The sequence below is a fragment of the Phoca vitulina genome, unplaced genomic scaffold (assembly GCF_004348235.1).
Source record: "Phoca vitulina isolate PV1807 unplaced genomic scaffold, GSC_HSeal_1.0 scaffold2, whole genome shotgun sequence".
NCBI lineage: Eukaryota > Metazoa > Chordata > Mammalia > Carnivora > Phocidae > Phoca > Phoca vitulina.
Window position 1 is genome coordinate 42,646,981 of NW_022589705.1, and position 26,019 is coordinate 42,672,999.

At 34.3% G+C, this 26,019-nt stretch overlaps 1 long non-coding RNA gene across 1 annotated transcript in view; it reads right to left on the reverse strand.

Annotated features, from left to right (window-relative positions):
- Positions 1-26,019, reverse strand: part of LOC116645688 — a 68,120-nt gene that overhangs the window by 33,402 nt on the left and 8,699 nt on the right. The gene's annotated exons all lie outside the window — the stretch shown is intronic.

Consider the following 26,019-nt stretch of genomic DNA (forward strand, 5'->3'; position numbering starts at 1 on the left):
CTGAGTTCAGGGAGTTTCTGGGTTGGTGAATACATGGAGATTTGGGGAGAGTTGTGCACTCAGAGAGCATGGAAGCTTGGCACCCCTTCCCACATACCTTCCCTATGTGTCTCTTCCATCTATCTGTCCCTGAATTATATCCTTTTATAATAAACCAGTAATCTAGTAAGTAAAATGTTTCTCTAAGTTCTGTGAGCTGCTCTAGTAAATTAATCCAAGCCAGGGAGGGGGTGAGTGGGAACTTCCGATCTATGGCAAGTCTGTCAGAAGCACAAGTGATAACTTGGACTTGAGATTGGCATTTAAAGTTGGGTGGGAGTTTTGTGGGACTGAGCCCTTAATCTGTATGACAGGTTGATAGCGTCCCATGTGGATAATGTCAGAATTGAGTTGAATTGTAGGATACCCAGCTGCTATCAGATTACTTGGTAGTGTGGGAAAAAACCCACACAGGTAGGAGTAGAGTAACTAACAAATAACTTTCACTTATGATTTTCATATAAAACAATCCAACCTCACAAGCATTGATTTTGCATAGTTTTGAATAAAAGGTGAATTCATTAGAGTTTTGTGGGTAGAAAATACATGCAGTTATGGAGGGGTTCTAACACAGTAAGAATTTTTCCCTTTACTTTCTCTTTATCCTGTCACTTCTCTACCAAATAGAAAAAATATCACTAATTATTCATGAAACTAAGCATTTTTCATTTAAATTATTCCATTTTAGTATTCATAACAACCTTATGAATTTTATTATGAAAACTTTACCAATGAGGAAGATGAATATTAGTGAACTATTATAACATGACCAAGAATTTTGAGGCAGAAATAGGATTCAATACTGTGCCTTTCTGACTTTAGAAAGCATGATATGTCAATAGTGAAAAATTGGGAGATATGATTATTACAATATACTTTCATGCAACGTTTCCCGGGGAGAATTTCAGTTTTCATTCTGTTTTTCTAAACTAACAAACAAAAGAAAAATGAAGTCATGACCCAGAGGTTGAGAATGGCTAAGGCACGGAAGGGTATGGTTCCAAAGAGTCTGGATATTTTTCATCTAAATTTTTTTTAATGTTGGTATTCCTGGCTGTTATCATATTTCATTTCATATTTGGATGAGTTCTGGCTCTAGATGCAGATAGCTTGGGCTTCTGCCATGGCTCTCACATATTAGCTGTGTGACCTGGGACTAGTAACTCTAAAACTCTCTAATCTCAACTGTTCCATGTTTGCAAAATGGTACTAGGAGTTGTCTGTTTCTACTGAGTTTTGCTGAGAATTAAATGAGATGATGCATGTGAATTGCTGGTATATTGTTTTTCCCAAAGTAAATACCCAATAAATGTTACCTGTTGATATTTTGTTGCATATTAAAATAATTATTTTATTAATCGATCATTGTTATTATTAGAGCAAGTGAAAGGACATTTAACAACTGCCTTGAGCATTCTGTGGTAGGCATACACTTAGCTTTAAATAGGGACCCTGGTAAACCCCTCTAGCCAGTCTAGTTCTTTTAAAAGAGGAAGGGGTTAGTTTCTGATTCAGACTTCTAGACTGAATTCTCTCTTGTGGTTCTTGAATCTAGTCTTATGTTTCTACTGTGAAAATTGTGTTTGATTCCTAGTATCTTAATTTCTCATAAATTGGTAATTGTTTCAATATTAGCAGCATATTTTTACAGGTGATCCATGCAGCTTTGTAGTACATGTGCTAGAGATATTTTTTTAGATTCTTTTTGTTTTGTTTTTGTTAATTTAAGGAAATTTTTCCATCCCGCTTATATACTAATTATTTTAAGTGCAAAATTAAATGTAAAGGTAGGAGGCAAAAGAAATGGTCAGTATTTATACCACTCAGAGATAACTATTAGTATTCAGTTTTATTTTCTTCTAGACTTATTGCTTTACATTTTATATAATTAAGTATTGTAATAAATATAAATTATGTTCATGCTGCTTTCTGTTTAAAATTTATCTAGCATTTACTATATGCAAAGTTCTAAATGCTTACATATATATTACCTACACTGAGTTCTTAAACTATTATTTTAACAATTTTTATTATGAGAACATAGAGAAAAGTGCATAAAACACATATGCACAATTTAAACAAAAATTATAAATTCAATATCCACTTAGCTACTACCTAGGAGAAGAAGCAGAATATTGCCCATGCATCAGAAACTCCTTTCAGTACCTTTCCCTCATCAAATCTTTCTTAGATTCCTCTCCCAGAGATAGCCATCATCTTGAGGTTTTATTGATTTTTCCTTATTTCCTTATGGATATTAATAAGGATAGTGCCACAAATGGAGAATGATCTGAAATATTTCCTTGCAAGCTAACAAGTTAGCATGCCATAGTTTCATGCATGCTGGAAAAAGATATGAATTCTGTGTCAGAGACAAAGTATAGTTTACTAATCACAGCAATAGCAGTAGCCAGAGAATTAGCATGTGTACAAGTTTTCCAAATCCACTTTTCCAAAGAGGAACTTGAAGAGGGCCAGATGACACTCACACATGCAGTGGGACTGTGAGCTTAAGGAACCTACATTTGTTATAACGGGCAGCAAGTATGCTAAGATTTAGCCCCAGAACACATGAAGTTTAACATATGGGACAATAAAGAAACCTACCTTTTGCTGGGAGAAAAGGTAGGAGTGGAGTGGAAAGAGTATCTCTAACTTTCAAGTCTGCTTGCTACACAAAAACACTCGAAAAGATTGTCTAAACCAAGGCACCAAAGTGCCCTTCCCTCACTTGTGCTCTCTCCCTCTCCCTCTATCAAATAAATAAATAAAATCTTTAAAAAAAATTAACTCACCGGAATGGTACATTTGTTACCACAAATGAACCTGCACTGACATATCCTAATCACCTAGGGTCCATAGTTTACCTTAAGGTTCATACTTAGTGTTGTATATTCCGTGAGTTTAGACAAATGTTTAATGTCATAGCCATCATTATACAGAGTAACATACTTCTCTAAAAATCCTTTGTGCTATGCCTATTTATTTTCACCCCTTCCACCTCTGGCAACCACTGATTTTTCTTTTTAGGATTTGTTTATTTGAAAGAGAGAGAGAGAGAGAGAGAGAGAGATGGGGGAGGGGCAGAGGGCGAAGGAAAGAGAATCATAAACAGATTTCGTGCTGAGTGTGGAGCCCGATGCAGAGCTCCATCAAGGACTCCACGACGGGCTCGATCTTATGACTCTGAGATCAGCACCCTGAAGTCATGACTTGAGCCAAAACCAAGAGCTGGGGGCTTAACCAATGCACCATCCAGGTACCCCAACCACTGATCGTTTTATTGTCTCCATAGTTTTGTTAGAACGTCATATAGTTGGAACCCTATTGTATATAGCCTTTTCAGATTGTCTTCTTTCACTTAGTAATATGCATTTTAGGTTCCTCCATGTCTTTTCATGGCTTGATATCTCATTTTCTTTTAGTGCTATTATGTCTTTTAATAAAAAAATTTACCTCAAAGCATTACCACATTATGTTATCATTATATTTTATTAAATCTCTATATATGTTGTGGCTGATTCACCCTTTTGTTATCCTCCTAGAGTTTCTTGGCTGCTACTGAGTTGCAATTTCTATAATTTTCTCCACGGAAGTCTTGCGCAACTGTAAGAATTACTCATAGTATATCATATTTTGTTTCTATTGTAAGTAGTATTTTTAAATTTCTTGTTTGTGTGTAGTTGATAGGAAGAAAATTTATATTATATACACAAATATATATGTGCAGATATGTGTACATGTATGTATATTTTGTTTCTTTGTTTGCAGTAACTCTTGAATCTCTCATTAATTCTAGTTTTTATCCTTAGATTCTTTTAGATTGTATATATCATTTAAAAATAGTGTTGTAATTCAGTTATAGTACTTCCAATTTTATTATTTTTCTTCCCTCACTGGAGTTGAAGCTTGAGTAAACTGTTAAATACAATTTATAATAAATAATATTCTTAAATTCTTGAATTCAGTGGAAATGATGTCAATATTTGACAGTTAAGTGAGATGTTTGCCATAGAATTTTGGTAATCATTATTAGGTTATGTAAACTATCTTCTATTTGCTAGCTTGATAAGCATTTTAAAATCATTAATGGATTCTGGATTTTATAATGGATTTTCTACCTCTGTAGAAATAATTATAAATGAGTATATGCTTTTATATTTTTTTTTGGTTTTATATTTTTAACTAGTTAATACAGTGAATTACTTGAGTGATTATGTAATGTTTAAAGACTCCTGCATTTCTAATATAAATAAAATGTGATCATGAGATATTCTTTTCTATATATTGGGGGCTTCAGTTTCCAATAATTTTAATAGCATTTTTGTATGTATATTCATGAGTGTGATTGGGCTTTGGTGTCCTTTAAACATTTTGGAATTTGTATAAAAATTATACTGGGCTAATAATATGAATTGGAGAGTATTATATCTTTGCAATTATCCAGAAAAATTTGTATAAAATCAGAAATATCTACTCCCTTAATTATTTGTAGAAACTACCAAAGAAGAAATTGACTTTAGAATTTTGTTTTAATACTGCTTTAATTTAAAAAAAAATCAGCACAGTTAACAGTGTGTGTTATATTAGTTTCAATTATACAATATAGTGATCCAACAATTCTATAAATTACTCAGTGCTCCTCATAGTACGTGTAATCTTAACGCCTTTTACCTATTTCACCCATCCCTTACCACCTCCCCTCTAGTAACTGTCAGTTTGTTTTCTATAGTAAAAGTCTGTTTTTTGGTTTGTCTCCTTTTTCTTTGTTCATTTGTTTCTTTTCTTAAGTTCCACATGTGAGTGAAATCAGATGGTATTTGTCTTTCTTTGATTTATTTCAGTTAGGATTATACCCTGTAGATCCACCCATGCTGTTAAAAAAGGCAAGATTCATTCTTTTTTGTGGCTGAATAATATTCTATTGTATATATATACCAAAACTTCTTTATCTATTCATCAATTGATGGACACTTGGGCTGCCTCCATATTTAGCTAATGGAAATAATGCTACAATAACATGGGGGAATGTACATCTTTTTGAGTTAGTGTTTTCATATTCTTTGGGTAAATACCTAGTAGTGCAATTGCTGGATCATAAGGTAGTTCCACTTTTAATTTTTTGAGGAACTTCCATACTATTTTCCACAGTGGCTGCACCAGTTTGCTTTCCCATCAATAGGGCAAGAGGGATCCCCATTCTCCATACCCTTGCCAACACTTGTTGTTTCTTGTGTTTTTGATTCTAGCCATTCTGACAGGGATCAAGTGATATATCATTGCAGTTTTGATTTGCATTTCCCTGATGATGAGTGATGTTGGGCATCCTTTCATGTGTCTGTTGGCCATCTGTAAGTCTTCTTTTTTTTTTTTTTTTTAAGATTTTATTTATTTATTTGACAGAGAGCGAGAGAGGGAACACAAGCAGGGGGAGTGGGAGAGGGAGAAAAAGGCTCCGGTTGAGCAGGGAACCCAATACAGGGCTCAATCCCAAGACCCTTGGATCATGACCTGAGCCGAAGGCAGACGCTCAACCAACTAAGCCACCCAGGCACCCCGCATCTGTAAGTCTTCTTTAGAGAAATGTCTGTTCATGTTTTTTCCCATTTTTAATTGGATTATTTGTGGGGTTTTTTGGTGTTGAGTTGTATAAGTTTGGAAAGTAACCCTTTATCAGATATGCCATTTGCAAATATCTTCTCCCACTCCATAGGTTTTTAGTTTTGTTGATTGTTTCCTTTGCTGTGCAGAGCTTTTTATTTTGATGTAGCCCCAATAGTCTATTTTTGCTTTTGTTTCCCTTGCCTCAGGAAACATATCTAGTAAAATGTTGCTATGGCCCATATCAGGGAAATTACTGTCTATGCTCTCTACTAGATTTTTATGGCTCCAAGTCTCACATTTAGGTCTTTATTATATTTTGATTTTATTTTTGTGTATGGTGTAAGAAAGTGGTCCAGTTTCATTCTTTTCCATGTACCTGTCCAGTTTTTCCAACACCATTTGTTGAAGAGACTTTTTCCCATTGCCTATTCTTGCCTCCTTTGCCATAGACTAATTGACCATATAATCATGGGTTCATTTCTGGGCTGTCTATTCTATTTCATTGATCTATGAGTCTGTTTTTGTGCCAGTACCATACTGTTATGATTACTACAGCTTTGTAGTATATCTTGAAATCTGGGATTGTGATACATCCAGTTTTGTTCTTCATTTTCAAGATTGCTCTGTCTATTGAGGGTCTTTTGTGGTTCCATACTAATTTTAGGATTATTTGTTTTAGTTATGTGAAAAATGCTGTTGGCATTTCATTAAATCTGTAGATTGCTTTGGGTAGTATAGACATTTTAACAATATTTGTTCTTACAATCCATGAGCATGGATGTCTTTCCATTTGTTTTGTGTCATCTTCAATTTCTTCCATCAGTGTTTCATAGTTTTTAGAGTATGTCTCTCACCTTCTTTGTTAAGTTTACTGCTTGATATTTTATTATTTTTGGTACAATTGTAACTGGACTGTTACTTAATTTCTCTTTCTGATTAGTGTGTAGAAATGCAATGGATTTCTGTATACTGATTTTGTATCCTGCAACCTTACTAAAATCATTTACCAGTTCTAGTAGGGTTGTTTTTTTTTTTTTTGGTGGAGTCTTTTGGGTTTTCTATACGTAGTATTACATCCTCTGCAAATAGTATAAGTTTTATTTCTCCCTTAACAATTTGGATGCCTTTTATTTCTTTTTGTTGTCTAATTGATGTGGCCAGGACTTCCAGTACTATGAAAAATAAAAGTAGTGAGAGATAGCCAAAGCAATCTTGAAAATGAGAACAAAACTGGGTGTATCACAATCCCTGAGCAGGGAGCCCAATGCAAGGCTCAATGTGGGGCTTGATCCCAGGACTCTGGGATCATGACCTGAGCCGAATACAGACGCTTAACAACTGAGCCACCCAGGCACCCCTCTACTAAGCCTTTAACGAAGAGTTAATACCTATTCTTCTCAAACTATTCCAAAAAAATAAAAGAGAAAGGAAAGCTTCCAAGTTCATTCTATGAGGCCAGCATTACCCTGATACCAAAACCAGATAAAGATAGTACAAAGAGAGAGAGAGAGAGAGGACTACAGGCCAATATCCCCGATAAACATAGATGCAAAAATCCTCAATAAATATTAGCAAACCAAATCCAACAGTACATTAAAGAATCATTCCCACTCCCCCTGCTTGTGTTCCCTCTCTCACTGTCTCTCTCTGTCAAAAAATAAATAAAATCTAAAAAAAAAAAATAGAATTTACTTGTGAAGCTATCGTGTCCTGGACTTTTGTTTGTTGGGAGATTTTTGATTATTGATTCAATTCCATTGCTGGTAATTGGTCTGTTCAAATTTTCTATTTCTTCCTGCTTCAGTTTTGGGAGTTTATATGTTTCTAAGAATTTATCCATTTCTTCTAGGTTGTCCAATTTGTTGACATATATTTTTCATAATATTCTCTTAGAATCCTATGTATTTCTGAGATGTTGATTGTTATTTCTCCTCTTTCATTTCTGATTTTGTGTTAGTCCTCTCTCTCTCTAACTCTCTCTCCCTCTCTCTCTCTTTTTTTTTTTTAATGAGTCTGGCTAGAGGTTTACAATTTTTTTGATCTTTTCAAAGAACCAGCTCACAGTTTCACTGATCTGTTCTTTTTGTTTGTTTGTTTGTTTGTTTGTTTGGTTTGGTTTGTTTTTAGTTTCTATTTCATTTCTCTCTGCTCTAATATTTACTATTTCCTTCTTTCTACTGGTTTTGGGTTTGTTTCTTCTTCTTCTTCTAGTTCCTTTATGTGTCAGCTTAGGTTGTTTATTTGAGATTTTTCTTGCTTCTTGAGATAAGCCTGTACTGCTATAAACTTCTCTCTTAGAATAGCTTTCATTGCATCCCGAAGATTTTGGATCATTGTTTTCATTTTCATTTGTCTGTGTATTTTTTTATTTCCTCCTCAGTGTTTTGGTTGACCCATTCATGGTTTAGTAGCATGTTATTTAACCTCCAAGTATCTGTGGGGTTCTTTTTCCCAGATATTCTCTTGTGGTTAATTTCTAGTTTCATGGCATTTTATTTGGAAAAGATGTTGAGACTTGTTTTGTGGCCCAATATGTGATCTGTTCTGGAGAATGTTCTATATTCACTTGAAAAGAATGTATATTCGGCTGTTCTAGGATGGGATGTTCTGAATATATCTGTTAGATCCATCTGGTCCAATGTGTTATTCCAAGCCACTGTTTCCCTGTTGATTTTGGTTGGATGAGCTATCCATTGCTGTAAGTGGGGTGTTAAAGTTCCCTACTATTATTGTGTTAGTATTGATTACTTCCTGTACGTTTATTATTAGCTGCTTTATGTATTTGGGTCCTCCCATATTGTGTGCATAAATATTTACAATTATATCTTCTTGTTGGATTGATCATTTATGTTTATATAGTGTCCTTCTTTATCTTGTTACACTCTTCATTTTAAAGACTATTTTGTTTATATAAATATTGCTACCCCAGCTTTTCACTTCCATTTGCATGATAAATACTTTTCCACACTTTCAATCTGCATATGTCTTTAGGTCTGAAATGAGTCTCTTCTAGGCAAGATATAGATGGGTCTTGCTTTTTTATCCATTCTGTCACACTATGTCTTTTGGTTGAGGCATTTAGTCCATTTATATTCAAATAATTAGTGATAGTTACATAGTTATTACCATGTTGTTACTTATTTTATGATTGTTTTTGTAGTTCTTCTGTGTTCCTTTCTTCTCTTTCTCTCTTCACTCACAGTGATCTACTTTGATTCTTTTCTCTTTATGTTTTGCATATCTATTACTTGTTTTTGATTTTTGGCTACCATTAGGTTTATATAACATCTTATGCATATCACAGTCTTTATTAAGTTGATGGTTTCTTAAATTTGAACCTAGACTAAAGCACTAAACTTTTACTCCTCTACCCCTATGTTTTAGGTATATGGTGTCATACTTTACATCCTTTTATTTTGTGAACCCTTGACTGATTTTTACAGATATATTAATTTTATAATGTATTATAAAATATATTTTATATGTTTTTGTGCTTCCTACCTTTCTTACTCCTACTTATAATCTCTCCTTTCCACTCAAAGGGTCCCCTTTAACATTTCTTGTAGGACTGGTTTAGTGGTCATGAATTCCTTTAACTCTTCTTTGGGAAACTCTCTCTCCTTCTATTCTGAGTGATAGTTTTTGCTGGATAGAGTATTCTTGGTTGAAAGATTTTTTTCTTTCAGCACTTTGAATATATCATGCCACTCTTTTCAGGCCTGTGCAGTTTCTGCTAAAAAACCAGATGATAGACTTATGGTGTTTCCCTAATATGTAACCTTTTTCTCTTGCTGCTTTTAAGCTTCTCTCTTTATCACTACTTAACCATTTTAATTACTATGTGTGTTGGTGTGGACCTCCTTGAGTTGATTATGTTGGTGCCTCTTTGTGCCTCCTGGATCTGGATTTGTTTCCTTCCCCAGATTCAGGAAATTTTCAGCTATTTATTTCTTCAAACAAATTTTCTGCCCCTTTTTCTCTCTCTTCTTCTGGGATACCTATAATGCAAATGTTATTATACTTGATGTTGTCGCTGAGTTCCCTTACTCTATTTTCATTTTTATTAATTTTTCTCTCCTCTTCAGCCTGATGGCTTTCCATTACTCTGTCCTCCAGATTGCTGATCCATTTTCTGCTTCCTCTAGTCTATTTATCCCAGGTAGTGTATTTTATTTTATTTTGTGTTTTTTTTTGTTTCAAGTTTTTATTTAAATTCCAGTTAGTTAACATACAACATAATATTAATTTCAGTATAGAATTTAGTGATTTATCACTTACATACAACATACAACACCCAGTGCCCATCACAACCTTCTTAATACCCATCACCTATTTCACCCATTCTCCCACCCACCTTCCCTCTGGTAACCATCAGGTTGTTCTCTATAGTTAGGAGTCTGTTTTATGGTTTGCCTCTCTCTTCCCCCCCCCCCCCATGTTCATCTGTTTTGTTTCTTAAATTCCACATAGGAGTGAAATCTTATGGTATTCGTCTTTTTCTGACTTATTTCACTTAGCATAATACTCTAATTTTATCCACATTGTTGCAAATGTGGATATTTGCAACAAGTTATTTTTATGACTAATATTCCATTGGTGTATTTTAAAAATCAGATATTGGGTTATTCATCTCTAATTTTTCTTTATGTTTTCTATCTCTTTGTTGAGGGTCTCACTGAGGTCTTCCACTTGTTTCTCAAGTCCACTGAATATCTTTATGACCATTACTTTAAATTCTCTATCAGGCATGTTACTTATAAATCCTATCTTTTTCATTTAGCTCTTTTGCTGTGATTTTGTTCCGGTTCCTTCATTTGGGACATATTCCTCCGTCTCCTCATTTTGTCTCTCTGTGTCTGTCTCTATGTGTTGGGAAAGTCAGCTCTGTCTCCTGCTCTTGAAAGTAGTAGCCATATAAAGAAGAGGACCTATAGTACCCTGAACTACCTCTGTTCACCAGAACCTGATGCTTCATGTATGTCTCCTATGTGTGCTGCATGAGCCTTACTATTGTAGCTGAGCCACTTTTGCCTTCAGTCCAGTCATCTGCAATGGTTCTCTCTGCCTGTTGTGGCAGGGTTTGGGCCCTGTGTCGTTAGTGGGGTAGTCTATGGCTGCCTTGGGCTTCAGTCAGACCCAGAGTTTGCCAAGGATACAGTAGCATCAAACTGCAGGGTTCTTTCCCTGTGTTTTTTTCTGAGAAGCTTTTATTGGTGGATGGGCCTGAACTCAGACTCAATGTCTGCCTCCAGGCCACCACTGGGGCTACAGCTGGACTGGTGTGTGGGTTTCTTCCCCTTTCACCAGATAGGAGTCACTTTGGAGTGGTGCTGGCCTCTGTCAAGGCTACTTGTACACTGCCAGGCTTTTGCTACTCTTTTGGATGGTCTCCAGCCAGGGGTGTATTGGAAGGGGCAGGTCTGCAGAATGCAGGGGTGGGGCACATAATGCCAGCAAGTTCTGTGAGGATCTGCTGTGGGAGGGGACATGCAGCTACCTGGGAAACCTCCAGCTGAACCTGGCTGGGTTAGAGGGGTTGGGTCTGCAGAAGCCAGTGGGGGTGGGGTGTGCTTTTATCAAACGAGGTGGAGAGTGTTAGCATGGCACTGGTACCCACAGGTGTGTGTATTTCTAGGCTGGGGGATGAGGGAGGGAAGTCGTGCCCACCACCTCTTTTGTTCTTGAAGTCTCCCAAAGATCTCTGCCCTTCCAGCTCATGGTCTGAGATTTATAAGTAAATCTTCCCATAAACCACAGGCATTTTTCAAACTGTTGCTTCTATGATGTATCTCTGCAGGGTTGTTTGTTGTGCTGACTCTTTAAGGGCAGGACTCAGTTGCCCATGACCCTCTCCCAGAGTCAGGCCTACTGATTTTTAAATTTCCAGGTGTTAAGCCCCACTGATTATAAGAATTATGAAGCTAGGCCTCTCTGGCTTTCAAAGCCAAATGTTATAGGTATTTGTCTTCCCTGTGTGAATCCCTTGTGCTTGGGGTACCTGGTGTTGAGTCTGCTCCTCTCCAATCTCCACACCGACCACATCTCTCCCTCCCTCAGACAGTTCTGTGGGTCCCCTTAACTCCTGACCTTTTTTCTGCCCTTTGTACTGTCTTTGATGTGGCCTCTTCTCTATATTTAGCTGTGAAGAGTCTGTTCTGTCAGTCTTCAGGTCATTTTCTGGGTTATTTACATTGATTTGGGTATTATCTAGCTGTAACCACAGGACGAGGTGAGCTTAGAATCCTCCTACTCCACCATCTTCCCTGGAATAGTGTTTCAATTTTTTATTATTATTAGGATAACTCAGGTTCTCTGTTTGTTTTTTTGTCCATTTGGTATGTTTTTATTTCCTTATATCTTTGTTCTTTGTGGAATAATTTAGTGGTGAAGAAGGCAGTCTATAATTCTACATTTCCTCATTTGCATTCCTGCTCTGACATTTATTAGCTATGTCATTGGTCAAGTTATTTAATTTTCTATGACTCAATTACTCAATATCTAAAATATAATCTCTCATATTGCTGATAGGAATGTACACTAGTATAAACACTTTTGAACACTCTCCTATAGCTCTTCTAACATTAAAGTAATGTTTATATATGTACATACATACATATGTAGAAGAACATGTAGAAATATGTAGAAGAATATAATCACAGATTTATTTATGATAGCCTAATATTGAATGCATTCCAATGTCTCTATCCCTAGAATGGGTAAAAAAAAAAAAGTGTGGAATAGTCATAAAATACAATTCTACACAGCAATGGAAAACACCACCCTACTAATACACATGGAATAGGTGCATCTTAACCACAGTGAGAGAGAGAAATTAGATACGAAATAGTACAAATCATTGCTTTATTTATATTACTTCAAAACAAGCCAAACTAATTTATGATGACAGATGTCAGAATAATGATTACTCTTCAAAGGGGATACTACTGGAAAAGGCACAAGGAAATGTTCTAAAATGATGGAAGTATTCTAAATCTTGATCTGGGTGGCAGTTAAATAGGTTTTGACATATGTAAACATTTATTTAGTTGTACACATTAGATTTGTGTACTTGCTATATGTAAAATATACCTCAAAATTAGGTAGGTAATTAGAGAAAGCCTGGGTAAATGACTATTTTGAAAATGAAGTATTTTAATCAAAAGGATTACAACAGGGGCACTTGGGTGGCTCAGTTGGTAAGCATCTGACTCTTGATTTCAGCTCAGGTCATGATCTCAGGGTCATGGGATGGAGCCCCGTGTCAAGCCTGCTTAAGATTCTCTCACTCCCTCTCCCCCCCGCTCCCTCTGCCCTTCCCTTCTTGCTCGGGCTCTCTCTCTCTCTCTCTCTCAAAAAAAAAAAAGATTACAGCACCCCTGATTAATCTCTTTTCTCTGCTGTCCAGTATGTAGCTATGACCTATTTATAGTTATTTAAATTTGAAATTTAGGTAAAATTATATAAAAGTAATAATTTTGTTCATCAGTTGCTCTAGCCACATTTTAAGTGTTCAATAACCATATGTGGCTAATGGACAGCAATTCTGGCAACAAAGATTTTAAAATGTTTTTATCATCGAAGAAAGTAATACATAGCCAACATTTCCCTTCAGGCTTTACATTCCTTGATATGCTGGAGAGGACACAATAAATACATGAATATTTATGTATTTATGTACATATAAAAGAACAAAACTAGACATAAACCTTATGTCTGTCACAAAAATGAACTCAAAATGGATCATAGACTAAATATAAACTGGAAAACTATAAAAATGCAGAATATAACACAGAACATCTAGGAAAGCATGAGTTTGGTGATAGGTTTTAAGACACAACACCAAAAGTATGACCCATGAAAAAAAAATTAAAGTTAGACTTCATTAAGTTAAAATTTTCTGCTCTGCAAAATATGTTGTAAAGTGAATGAAAATACATGCTACAAACTGGGTGAAATTGTTTACAAACCACACATATGATAAAAGAGTTGTGTACAAATATAATAAAAATTACTTAACATTCAACAATAAAAAAGCAAACAACCCAATTCAGTATGGACAAAATGATCTGAACAAACACTTCACCAAAAAAAGATAAATAGATGACAAATAAGCATATGAAAACATGCTCAACATTATTTGTAATTAGGGAATTGGAAATTTAAACAACAGTGAGATACCACTTCACACCTATTAGAATGGCTAGAATCCAAAGAACTTAACAATACCATATGCTGGCAAGGATGTAGAGCCACAGGGACTTAATTCACTGCTGATGGAAATGCAAAATGGTACACCAGCTTAGGAGATGTTTGGCAGTTCAGCAATTGTGCTTCTGGGTATTTATCAAAAAAAACTATGTCCACATAAAAACCTGCATGTAAAAGTTTGTAACACCTTCATTCAAAATCACTTAGAAGCAACCAAGATATCCTTCAACGGGTGAATGGATTAACTATGATGCATCCATATAATGACATATTATTCAGTGACAAAAATAAATTAGCTATTAAGCCACAATAAGACATGTATGAGCCTTCAAATCGCATTGCTATGTGAAAGAAGCAGTCTGAAAAGGCTATATACTGTATGATTCCAACTAAATATTATTCTGGAAATAGGAAAACTATAGATAGTAGACAGATCAGTGGTTGTCAGGGGTTTGGGAGTTGACAGAATAGGTGAAACAAGGGAATTTTTAGGGCAGTAAAACTATTTTTTAATGATACTATAATAGGTGGGTACACAGTACCATGCATTGGTCAAAATCTATAGAACTTTATGGCACAGAAAGTGAAAGTTATGAATGAAAAAATTTAAAATCTCTCCTTTAAGACATGGAGAGTTTCCAGGATGGAAAGCAGATAGTGACAAAAGAACTTACTATCTCAAATGTATGAAACAATGTCACTGAAGGGGGTGGAAAGAAAAGGTGCTGACTTTTTAAGTAACTTTGAAAATGAGTGGAATTATAAGACTGAAGTCAAGAGAACTACACATAAGCCCTGTGTTCTAGTTAATAAGGTATTTTCCCATGGAGGAATAGGCTAACAATTCTGATACTACTATACATGTAAAAATGGAAATTGAACAATTAAGTAACTAGATGGCAGAAAGTGGGAGTGAAGTTTCTCACTATTTGGAGTGGGAATTTCCAGAAAACTAAGAGGAAAAGTTTAGAATGACTCATATGCTAATGAAGTAGACCTCATGGAGATATCAATATGAACTCATGTTTTGCTTAATATAGATACAAATACATATAGAAATATTTATACATGTGTGGATATACACAGGTTAGCATAAACACATGTATGTCTTTGCTACATCAGCTGACATGGGTTAGAAGCAAAGGCACCCTGGCAGAAGTGAGCATACCTGGTAACCGTAACCATATATTGGTTTCTTATATCATTCTCCAGTTACACGGACACAGACACAGACACACACACACACACACACACACACACACAGAGTTTTCATAGAGAATTCCTGCTTCCAGGACTGATGCAAGAAATACACAAGATGAACCTGTTTGTCTAGAGCATCTAGTAGTGCCAAAAAGGAAAGACTTTCTCAGAAAATATGAAAACAAAAACCTTGATTGATAGGGGTATGTCAAAGGATCTGATGAAAGAGCTCTCAATTACCAAAGCTCAAACAATTTGAGCAATAAAATAAAGTAGTATTTGAGACAAATCAAATCTCTGATTCAGAATTATAAACATTTTATGTAGATATTCCATGGGAGCATAAGTCCTCATGTTTTACATATGGGTTGAGAGAGAGAGAGAAGAGAGACTGAAACTATAGTGGAGAATCCTGACAAATACCTTTTGCCAGGTGATCAAGGTCATCATCAACTGTGATAAATCATTTTAATAGTATGTGCCCTTGACAAGGTGTGATTGAAATGGTACTTTGCCTCTGAAGTCCTTTTCTTAAAAACTTATAACCTTAGTCTATTCATAAAAAAGTCATCAAATTCCAATAGAGGAACATTCTACAAGATACCTGGATCAGTACTTCTTAAAACTGGCCAGGTCATCAAAAACAAAGGAAATCTGAGAAACTTTCACAGACAAGAAGAACCTTAGGATATGTGACAACTAAAGGTAAGGTAATATCCTAGATGGCATCCTGAAATAAAAAAAGGACATTAGGTAAAATCTAAGGAAATCTGAACAAAGTGTGGACTTCAACGATAAGGCATCAATAATTGTTCATTAATTATAACAAATATATCATATTAATGTAAATTGTTAATATAAGGGAAATTGTATTATCTTCTCAATTTTTCTGTTTATCTAAAACTGTTCTAACAATAAAGCCTATTTAAAAATATGATTTATAGTTTTTAAATGTAATACACTCTAAGAAATAATTTTTAAAAAGCAAAACATTAATTTTATAAATCTATGTATGTACATATCTGTAAATATGTCTACATATGTATGTATATATGTGCAATCTCCAAAATATGAATCAGCAATGAATTTATGAATAAATTTCAGCAAAATTAGTAATAAAGAAATATTAATGAAAGTACAAGTAATACAATTTATTATCAAATCAGAAAAAAATAGACAACTCACAATTCTTTGCTAATAAAAAATTAAATTGAAATAAATTTTTTGGAGAACAATTTTCCAATATATTCAAAGCTTATCCTTCTGGCTTGTGCCATTGGATCCAGAGAGTTTAATTCTAGTAATTTTAAGGATCCATATTATTCAATTTCTATGTAAAGATCTAGCACTGAATTTGCTCACTGGTTGTTTTAAAATGGCAAAAAATAAAATGACCTAAATGTTCCAATAATAGATGCGTTAAATAAATTATAGCTATACAATTACACATAGCTACACAATGGAATATCATTCTGGAATTAAACCTAACATTTAGAAATATATTAATGATTTGAAAATCTGGATAAATTAAAATATTTTTAAATATTAAAAAAATATAAAACATTAAGTTTTATAAACTCAGGTAAACATATTTGGCTGCTAGTCTCTAAGATGGGTCTCAGAGTGATCTTGCCTCCTGGTATTCAAGAGGGGCCCTCCCACATTGAATCACAGATAAGATGGTACAACTATTTGTATATGACAGAATTATGATGCATGACTTCCAAAGCTGGACCATAAAGGCATTTTGTATTGTCTCTCGGATTGCTTGCTCAGAAAAAGCTCAGGGAAAAGCACATAACACTGATATCCAGATGATGATGATGATAGATGAAAATATTTGTAATTTCCCTTTCTAAAAATGATGGATCTGTATATATAAAGGTTCCTTTAATTTCTGAATGAGTTAATTGTGTACATATTGTGTTCTGAGGTAGAACTTTGCTCCACATAGGGAACGGTGTCGCCATTGCCCTAACCTCCCATAAAGAGATCTACTGGACTCTGTAGATCAAAGTCAAAACTGGGACAGCTCCCAAAGGTAGACTGAAGAGAAACTGGAGTGGGAAATTGGTTCATCAAGAGTCATTCTCATGGGCATTGATTGTTTATATTCAGCTCCTCTTTGCATGTCTGGGGCTCCTACTCTGGAAGTGAAAATATGTCCATCTCTTTTTTAAAGTGTTTATTTATTTATTGAGAGAGATTGAGAGAGAGAGAGAGAGCACACAAGCAGAGAGGGAGGCAGAGGGAGAAGCAGACTCCCAGGTGAGCAGGGAGCCCGATGCGGGGCTCGCTCCCAGGACCCTGGGATCATGACCTGAGGTGAAGGCAGACGCTTAACCGACTGAGCCACCCAGGCATCCCAAAAATATGTTCATCTTACAAGTGGAAAAATCTGAGCCAAATGGAAGGGTATCTTCCTTTCCTATGGCTGAATAATATTCCATTATGTATATGTACCACATCTTTTTTATCTATTCATCCATTAATGGGCATTTGGATTGTTTCCATACCTTGCCTATTATGAATAATGTTGTGGTAAACATGGGAATGTAAATATCTTGTCAAAATTATGTTTTTATTTCCTTTGGGTATATACCTAGAAGTGGAATTGCTAGATTATATGGTAGATTTATTTTTAATTTTTTAGGAACCTCCATATTGTTTTCCATAGTGGTTCCAATTTACATCCCTACCAACAATACATAAGGGATCCCTTTTACACCACATCTTCTCCAGCACCTGTTGTTTCTTGGCTTGATGACAGGCATTCAACAGGTATGAGGTGATATATCATTGTGGTTTTGATTTGTATTTCCCTGATAATTAGTGATGTTGAGCATTTTTTCATGTGTCTGTTGGCCATTTTGTTGTTCTCTTTGGAGAAATGTCTTCTACCCGTGTTTTAATTAGATTGTTTGGGGTTTTTGTTGTTGCTATTGTTGTTTTTGAGTTGACTGAGATCTCTGTATATTTTGAATATTAATCCCTTATCCAATATACGGTTTGCAAAAATTTTCTCCCATTCTGTAGACTGTCTGTGACACAATAATTAAAAAAAAAAAAAAAAACTTATCTGAATGATTAGTTTTGGGTGAGCAAAAAGGAATGTTGGAAATTAGTTATTTAGGTAATAGAGAGTTATCATTTTCTGGTGAACAGAAATTAAGCATTTTCAATTACTTTTTACTGATACATGGCAAACAATAGACAAAATTTTGTTTAGTATTTATTCCTTTAAAAAATTAAAGCTTAATATAGGCTCACTAAAAATAATTTTTAACAGTATTTAAATTTAGAATATTAAATTTGATATGGTAAGGTTCTTTGATGAAAAACGCAATAATGACAAATTTATGATACTTAAAATACAGAGAAAAGAGAAAAAGGTTTCAGAATTATATTGAAACAAAAAAATTTTGTTGATTAAATTGCTTTATAACTTAATGCTTTATCTTACAGCTATGATTAACAAATATTTTTAAACAAATATGTTACTTGTGTTTTTATTATGCAGTTTGTTTACCAAAGTAAAAAATAGATAATATACAAGTATAACAAATAATAATCTATAAAAATAGTTAATTAAAAAAAAAACTTTCCACATTTGGCATACAAGTTTTCAACGAATGTTTGTAGTGGGTTTCATATTGTTTTTTCATACATTATATCTATTTTGTCTTAAATCTTCTTTTCTTGGCACCTGTTTTTCTTGTTAAACTTGATAGTGACAATGGTGTCTCAGGTTATAAGATAATTTGGAGAAATCACTCGTCATCTAGAACAAAAATGTTTTTGAAACAAATGCATTTGTGAGGTGGAGTCATGATAAATATAAATAGAAATTATCTGAGAAATAATTATAATAAATACTAATTCATCATCACTTCCATGCTGCTGCCTCCATTCTGCAGTGAAAATTGTGTGGAACATTAGGAAATCAGTCATAATGAAATAAAGTTGGTTTCGGTCTCCAAAAGCCATGTGATCCTGCACCACAAAATAACACACTCATTATATGTGAATAATCCAGATAAATGAGTCATTTGGGAATGCCAAAATTGGATTCTGAATTGTGATATGGCCAAGAGAAAAAGCATTTGGAAAAATGAGCTAATCAGACTACAAGAAATTTTGCTATTGTCTGGCCACAATCCTTCTCTCCTTTCTCAGAGAATCAGGACTAAATATTATTAAGAGTTCCTAATAGCATCTGGATCTGCTTTTTGGAATATGGACAATTAGATCATCCATGAATTATCATAAATAAATCTTACCTTATAAATCCAATTAAAACTGGCAGATAAGTGTAAGTGTAGCCCCTAGATTATAATTACAGAAATAGAGCATAATTTTATTTGTTCTAAGACCTGATCATTTACATGCCTCATGTAGAGATTGTGGAGGTTGGGAAGATATCTTTTAGACTGCAGACGTTTCTCAATTAAAAAAACTATTTTCATGAGTTTCATAACATATTCTTTAAACCAATACCAGTCCCTTAAATTTCTTGCATTATTAATAAAGTGTGTTTGTGCACATGCATTTGCATGCACATGCCAGGAAAGGATGTGTACCAAGATAAAAGTAAAGCATTTACTCTCCTACCAAAATTGTAGTCTAGAAACATTTTAATTCTTTTAATCCTGTAAATCCAACTTTGACTCTTCATTATTCATAACATATCCATGTGTACAAATCTCCATTTCATAGTCCAAATAAATACTTCCCTTAAACTCCAAGGAAAAAGTGAGTTTGTATGTTTCTTATATTGAATGATGTATTTTTAAACTATGATATTTGAATAATAATAATAACAAAACAGAAATCAATTGTGTGGACAGCTCACATCCAGTCAGCATATCCAAAAGTATCCAGAGATGGAGAGTAAATACTGACTGCCCAAGAAGGACTGAGATGACCTGTGATCAGGTAGCATTAATCCACACTATTCATTCAGTAAACATACTTAGTCCATCCAATTATTCTGACAATAACCTTAAAGATTACATGTTATTCCAACCTTGCTGGCTGGCAAGAGTTGGGATAGAGTCCAACGAAAAAGATTTGTCTCTGATCCTTTACACTAGGTAGCTAAAACTTGGTAAGAATTGAGGTCTCCTGTCCTCTATTTCAGTTTTCGTTCATTATAATTATCATTTAACTTAAAAATACTGATTAAAATTAGCTACACTCATAAAAATTTTGACCTTTTCTTCATTTATAGCCATGAGGTCTTTCCACTGTATATAGCCATCTTCATATTTATTTATATCGCAATCAAGTTTTTCTGATTGATTTAGACAATCAACAATAGTTACAGAATTGCAAAAGTAAAGATTGATAGAGACATAGCCATTTCAGTGGTATCATATAAATACAGGCTGGGTGTTCTGAAATATTTACTGGGTCAGAGAAGTTCTGTAATTAAGAAAGTTCATTAAACACTAAAATTTTCTTCCTTAGATTTTTATGTTTCCCTTGTAAACATTACTGACATTATATTCTATGGTGGTAAGGAATAAGCCCAGTTCAAGCAACATTCTGAGATAGAAGATATGAAAACCTAGGTTGAGCTAACCAGAAAAAATAAATTTATAATGAAAAAAATTAAGGCAGCTACGTGTTAGGAAAGATGGATTAGATGTGCTTTACCCGATTCTTTCCACTACATTAAAAACTTGACATATGTAAAACAAGCATAAGATGACTCTTAAAAGTAGGGAAAAGAAGTCCAACTGGCTAGGAACCTAAGGATCTGAGGAACAACATGGCTCTGCATTCCCTGAGTTTTCCTTTTCCCTCATGAATTAAGCCGGACTGGGTGATAGAGAAGATGGCAACTCAGAAATGCCAATAGGCATAGACAAACAAAACAAAACAAAACAAAACAAAACAAAACAAAACACAAAACAAACAAAACCCTGCCAGAAAAAGCCTGCTTTCTCTAGCCAAAGTACCAGAAAAGGGGCAGCCTAGCAAGAAGCAAGCTTTTAGACAATAATTGCTCTAGTCCTGCCAAATACCACTGAAAAAACTGCATCCCCACACCACCTTCACCCGTAAAGGTCTATGAGGAGAATAGACTAGTCTCCCAGGCTGCAACAAAACTTACCAAATTTCCTTTCCTGCAAGGGTAGGTAGAGGTAAAGGGTTGGGAGTTGAGAGGAGGGGTGATATTAAAAAATGTTGAGTTGACTGATGGCAGCTACACTTGTGGTGAGTACAGCATAATGTATAGAGCTATGGAATCAGCATGTTGTATACCTAGACCTAATGTAACATTGTGTGTAAACTATACTTCATCAACTAGATAGATAGACATGTATATAAATACATACATAAACAAATACATAAATAAAATAAAATAAAAATGGTTGAGTTGAGTGGGCAGATTTTCTTCCCCACCAGGCAGTAATGACACACCCCGTCCATCCCTGCTTCGATGGTGTCAGAGGAGACCTAGTGGAGAGTCAAAAATTTCACTATCACTCATAAGTAAGGCCACTCCACCACTATGGTATCAGTGGAGGCCATGAGGAGAGCAGTATCAAGGTGCAGTTCCCCTCCCAGCCAGTGTAGTATCAGTGGAGACCTAGTGGAAACCTGATTTTCTATACCAGTCCACTAATAACATGGAACTCCTCCCCCCTCGTCCCTGGGTGGGAACAGAGACTTCTACCCTGATCTGGCATAAAGAGGTGGTACCCTCCTTCCCCAGCAGAAATGTGTCAGAGGAAGACTACTAAAACAGATGGTTTAAATAATTTCCAGCCTCATAAGATAATACCCAAGTAATCAATTTTCAATAAAAAATCATTTATCATACCACGAAACACAAAAATTTCAACTTGAATGAGAAAAAGAAATCAATAAATGTCAACACCAAGATGACACAGATGTTAGAATGATCTGAAAAGAATTTTAAAGGAGTGATCATAAAAATGCTGCAACTTGGCGCCTCGGTGGCTCAGTTGTTAAGCGTCTGCCTTCGGCTCAGGTCATGATCCCAGGGTCCTGGGATCGAGTCCCACATCGGGCTTCCTGCTCTGCGGGAAGCCTGCTTCTTCCTCTCCCAATCCCCCTGCTTGTGTTCCTGCTCTCGCTATGTCTCTCCCTGTCAAATAAATAAATAAAATCTTTAAAAAATAAAAAAATAAAAAAATAAAAATGCTGCAACTAACAAAGAAGAGCATGCTGGAAACAAATTTTTTTTTAAAGTTTCAACAAAAATGTCTCAGCAAAGAAATAAAAAATACAAAGAAAAAGTAAAATGACATTTTAGAACAGAAAGAGTAATTTAAAACTCAGTGAATAGGTTCAAAAGTAGAGAGGACAGAGTAAAGAATTAGCAAACTCAAAGACAGAATAGTTATTACCTAGTTTGAACAACTGAGAAAAAATAGACGGGAAAAACAAAAACAAGAACAAAAACAGACCCTCAGGAACTTGAGGGACTATAACAGAAGATCTAATCTTTATGCCATTGGAGTCTTGGAAACAAAAGATAAAGAGAGTGGTACTGAAAAAGTATTTGAAGAAATTATGATTGATAATGTCTCAAATTTGGCATGAGATATAACCTATAGATTCAGGAGGCTCAGCAAATCCCAAACAGGTTGAACCCAGAATTTTCATACCAGAGAAGTCATAGTAAAACTTCTGAAAACTAAAACAAAAATATTATTTTTGAAAATAGCACACAAGAAATAACACTTTACTTATAGGAAAAAAATAATTTGAACGAAAGCAGATATCTTATTAGAAACCATGAAGTCCAGAAAAAAGTGGCCACATTTTTCAAGTGCTAAAAGCAAAGAACTATCAACTCAATTCTATACTCAGCAGAAATATACTTTAGGAATAGAGGAAAAATCAAGATATTCTCAGATGAAGAAAAACTAAGATATCAGGAAAGAACAAGGAACAACAGAAAGAGCAAATATAACCGTGGTAAACAGGTTGGTTTACCATGGTTGGTAAACATAACCAACTTCCCTTTTCATCTTGAGTTTTCTAAATTATTTTAATGGTTGAAGCAAAACTTAAAATATCATCTGATGTTCTCAATGTATGTAGAGGAAATACTTAAGCCAATTTTACTATAAATGGAGAAGCTAAACAGATTTAAAGGATGTAAGGTTTCTACACTTAATTTGTAAAGGTAAGATTTTGAAACTAGTAGACTATGACAAGTTTGGTATATATAATGTAATACCTAAAACAACAACTAAAAAGTCTATATATACAAAGAGATACACTGAAAAATGCTATCATAAATCAAAATGCAGTTCTAAAAAGTTTGAACCCTCTGTAAGGCAGGAGAAAAGAAAATAGAAACAAAAAACAAAGGGAACAACCAAAAACAAAAATAATAAAATAGTAGAATTTATCCTGGTTTATAAATTAGTAAATTAAATATAAATGATCTAAATACATCAATTAAACAATGTAGATTGAGAGTGGGTTAAGAAAAAAAAGACCCAGCTATATACTGTGTGTAAGAAACTCACTTTACATGTAATAACATAGGTAGGTTGAAAGTTAAATAGGGAAAGATATGCCATGCAAACACGAATCAAATGAAAAGAGAAGGGGCTCCATTCACATCAAATAAAGTACAGTTCAGAGTAAAGAAAATCACTAGGGACAGAGAGGCAGAGACGAACATTACTTAAGGAGAAAAGTGGCTATCCATTATGAAAATATAGCAATCGCAAATGTGCACGCATCAAACAACAGAACTATAAGAAGTGTGAACCAAAAACTGATAGAACTAAATGGAGAAATAGACAAATAAAATAAAATTACAATTGGATACCATGGCATCCATCTAATAACATTTGAGAGAACAATAGAAAAATGGCTTGGTCAATATTCAAAAATCACTTAATGTAATCCTCCATACTACAAAAGAAAATGATCACATGACATCAACTGATGCAGAAAAAAGCATCCAACAAAATTCAGCAACTATTTGTGAAAAAAGCTTTCAGGAAATGAGAAATACAGTAAGAATTTCTCAACTTGATAAAGATTATTTACCAAAAAAACCTTACAGCTAGTATCACACTTAATTGTGAAAGACTGAATGCTTTCATCCAAAAAATCAGAAACAAAGCAAGGCTCTCCACATCCCCCACTGCTATTCAACCTATTACTAGAAGTCCTAGCTATCACAATAGGCTAAAATAAATAAACAAATAAACAAATAAATAAATAAAAGATATACAGAATGGTAGAAAGAAATAAAACTGAAAATTGTTCCTATTTGTAGATGAAATAATGATTTGTGTAGAAAATCCCAAGAAATGTGTAAAATTAACTTCTTAGAATAAGTGAGTTCAGCCATAAGATACAAGACCAAAACATACAAATTAATTGTATTTCTATATATTAATGATGAATATGTGAAAACTAAAATTAAATATGCCATGCAACTTACAAGTGTTCAAAATATAAGTAAAATATTTAGGTATAAATCTAACAAAAAAGAACTTATATATTGGAAACTATACAATGTTGTTGAAAGAAATCAAAGGAGTTTTAAGGAAATGGAGTGATATGCCTTGCTCATGGATTAGAAGTTTCAATATAGTAAAGGAGTCAATTTTCCCCAATGGATATATAGTTTTAACAAAAGTCCAATAAAAACCAAAAATATTTTTGTAGATATACAGATTAATGTAGATTATTCCAAAATGTATATCAAGAGGCCAAGGAAATAGAATAAATAAAACAATTTTGATAAACAAGAATAAAGTGAGAGGAACCACTCTTATAAGCTATAATGAAGACTTTTACAGCTATAATGATCAAAAATGGTTAAAGGATAGACACATAGATCAATGGAACAGAATAAAGAACCCAGAAATAGCCCCACACAACTGACTTTTGAGAAAGGTGCCAAAAGAATTCAGTGCAGGAAGGATAGGCTTTTCAAAAATGATTGGTGTAACTGAACTGGAATAATTGAAATCCATAGGCAAAATAAAAAAAAAAAAAAAAATCTTGGCCTAAACATCATACCTTGTATAAAATTTGACTCTAAATGAATAATAGATTTAGATGGAAAACTATGAAACTTTTAGAAGAAAACATAGTAGAAAACCTTCAGGACCTAGTGCTTGGTGAATGTTCTTAGATACAGAAAGCGGGATCCATAAAATAATTTTAAAAAATGGACAAACTAAACTTCATTAAAACTGAAAATTTTGCTTCATGAAAAACTTAAGAGGATGAAATGCAAAGCACAGTCTAAAATAAAATATTTTCAAATCACATATTTGTAAAAGAATTAATATCTAGAAAATATTTAAGAAAAACATTCAGACTTAGTAAGAAAATAAGTGATTTGATTAGAAAAATGGGCAATGAGGGGTGCCTGGATGGCTCAGTCAGTTAAGCATCTGACTTCAGCTCAGGTCATGATCTCTGGGTCTTAGGATTGAGCTGGTCAGGCTCCCCAGTCAGTGGGAAGTCGGCTTCCCCCCTCCGTCTGCCCCTCCCCTTACCTCTCCCCTATTGGTGCACTCTCTCTCTCTGAAATAAAGAAATAAATCTTTAAAAAAAGTAAAAGAAAACAGGCAAATGACATGAGGAGGCATTTCACTGAAGAAGATTCAAGGGTGGTAAATAAGCATATGAGAAGAATTCCAACATTATTAGTTATTAGGAAAATGCAAATCAAAACCACAATGAATGAAATACAAAATGAAAATCACAGTGAATGAGATATCTGTATTTGATATCACTACAAATTAGGAAAGCTAAAATAAAAACTAGTGACAATAAGAAAATGTTGTGAGGATGTGGAGAAACTGGATCTGTCATGCATTGACTGCTGTTGGAATATAAAATGGTACAGCCACTCTATGATTAGGTTGCAAGTCTTTTTGTAAAAAACTAAGCATATATTTACATGGCCCCACAATCATATCTCTGGGTCTTTATTCCAGAGAAATG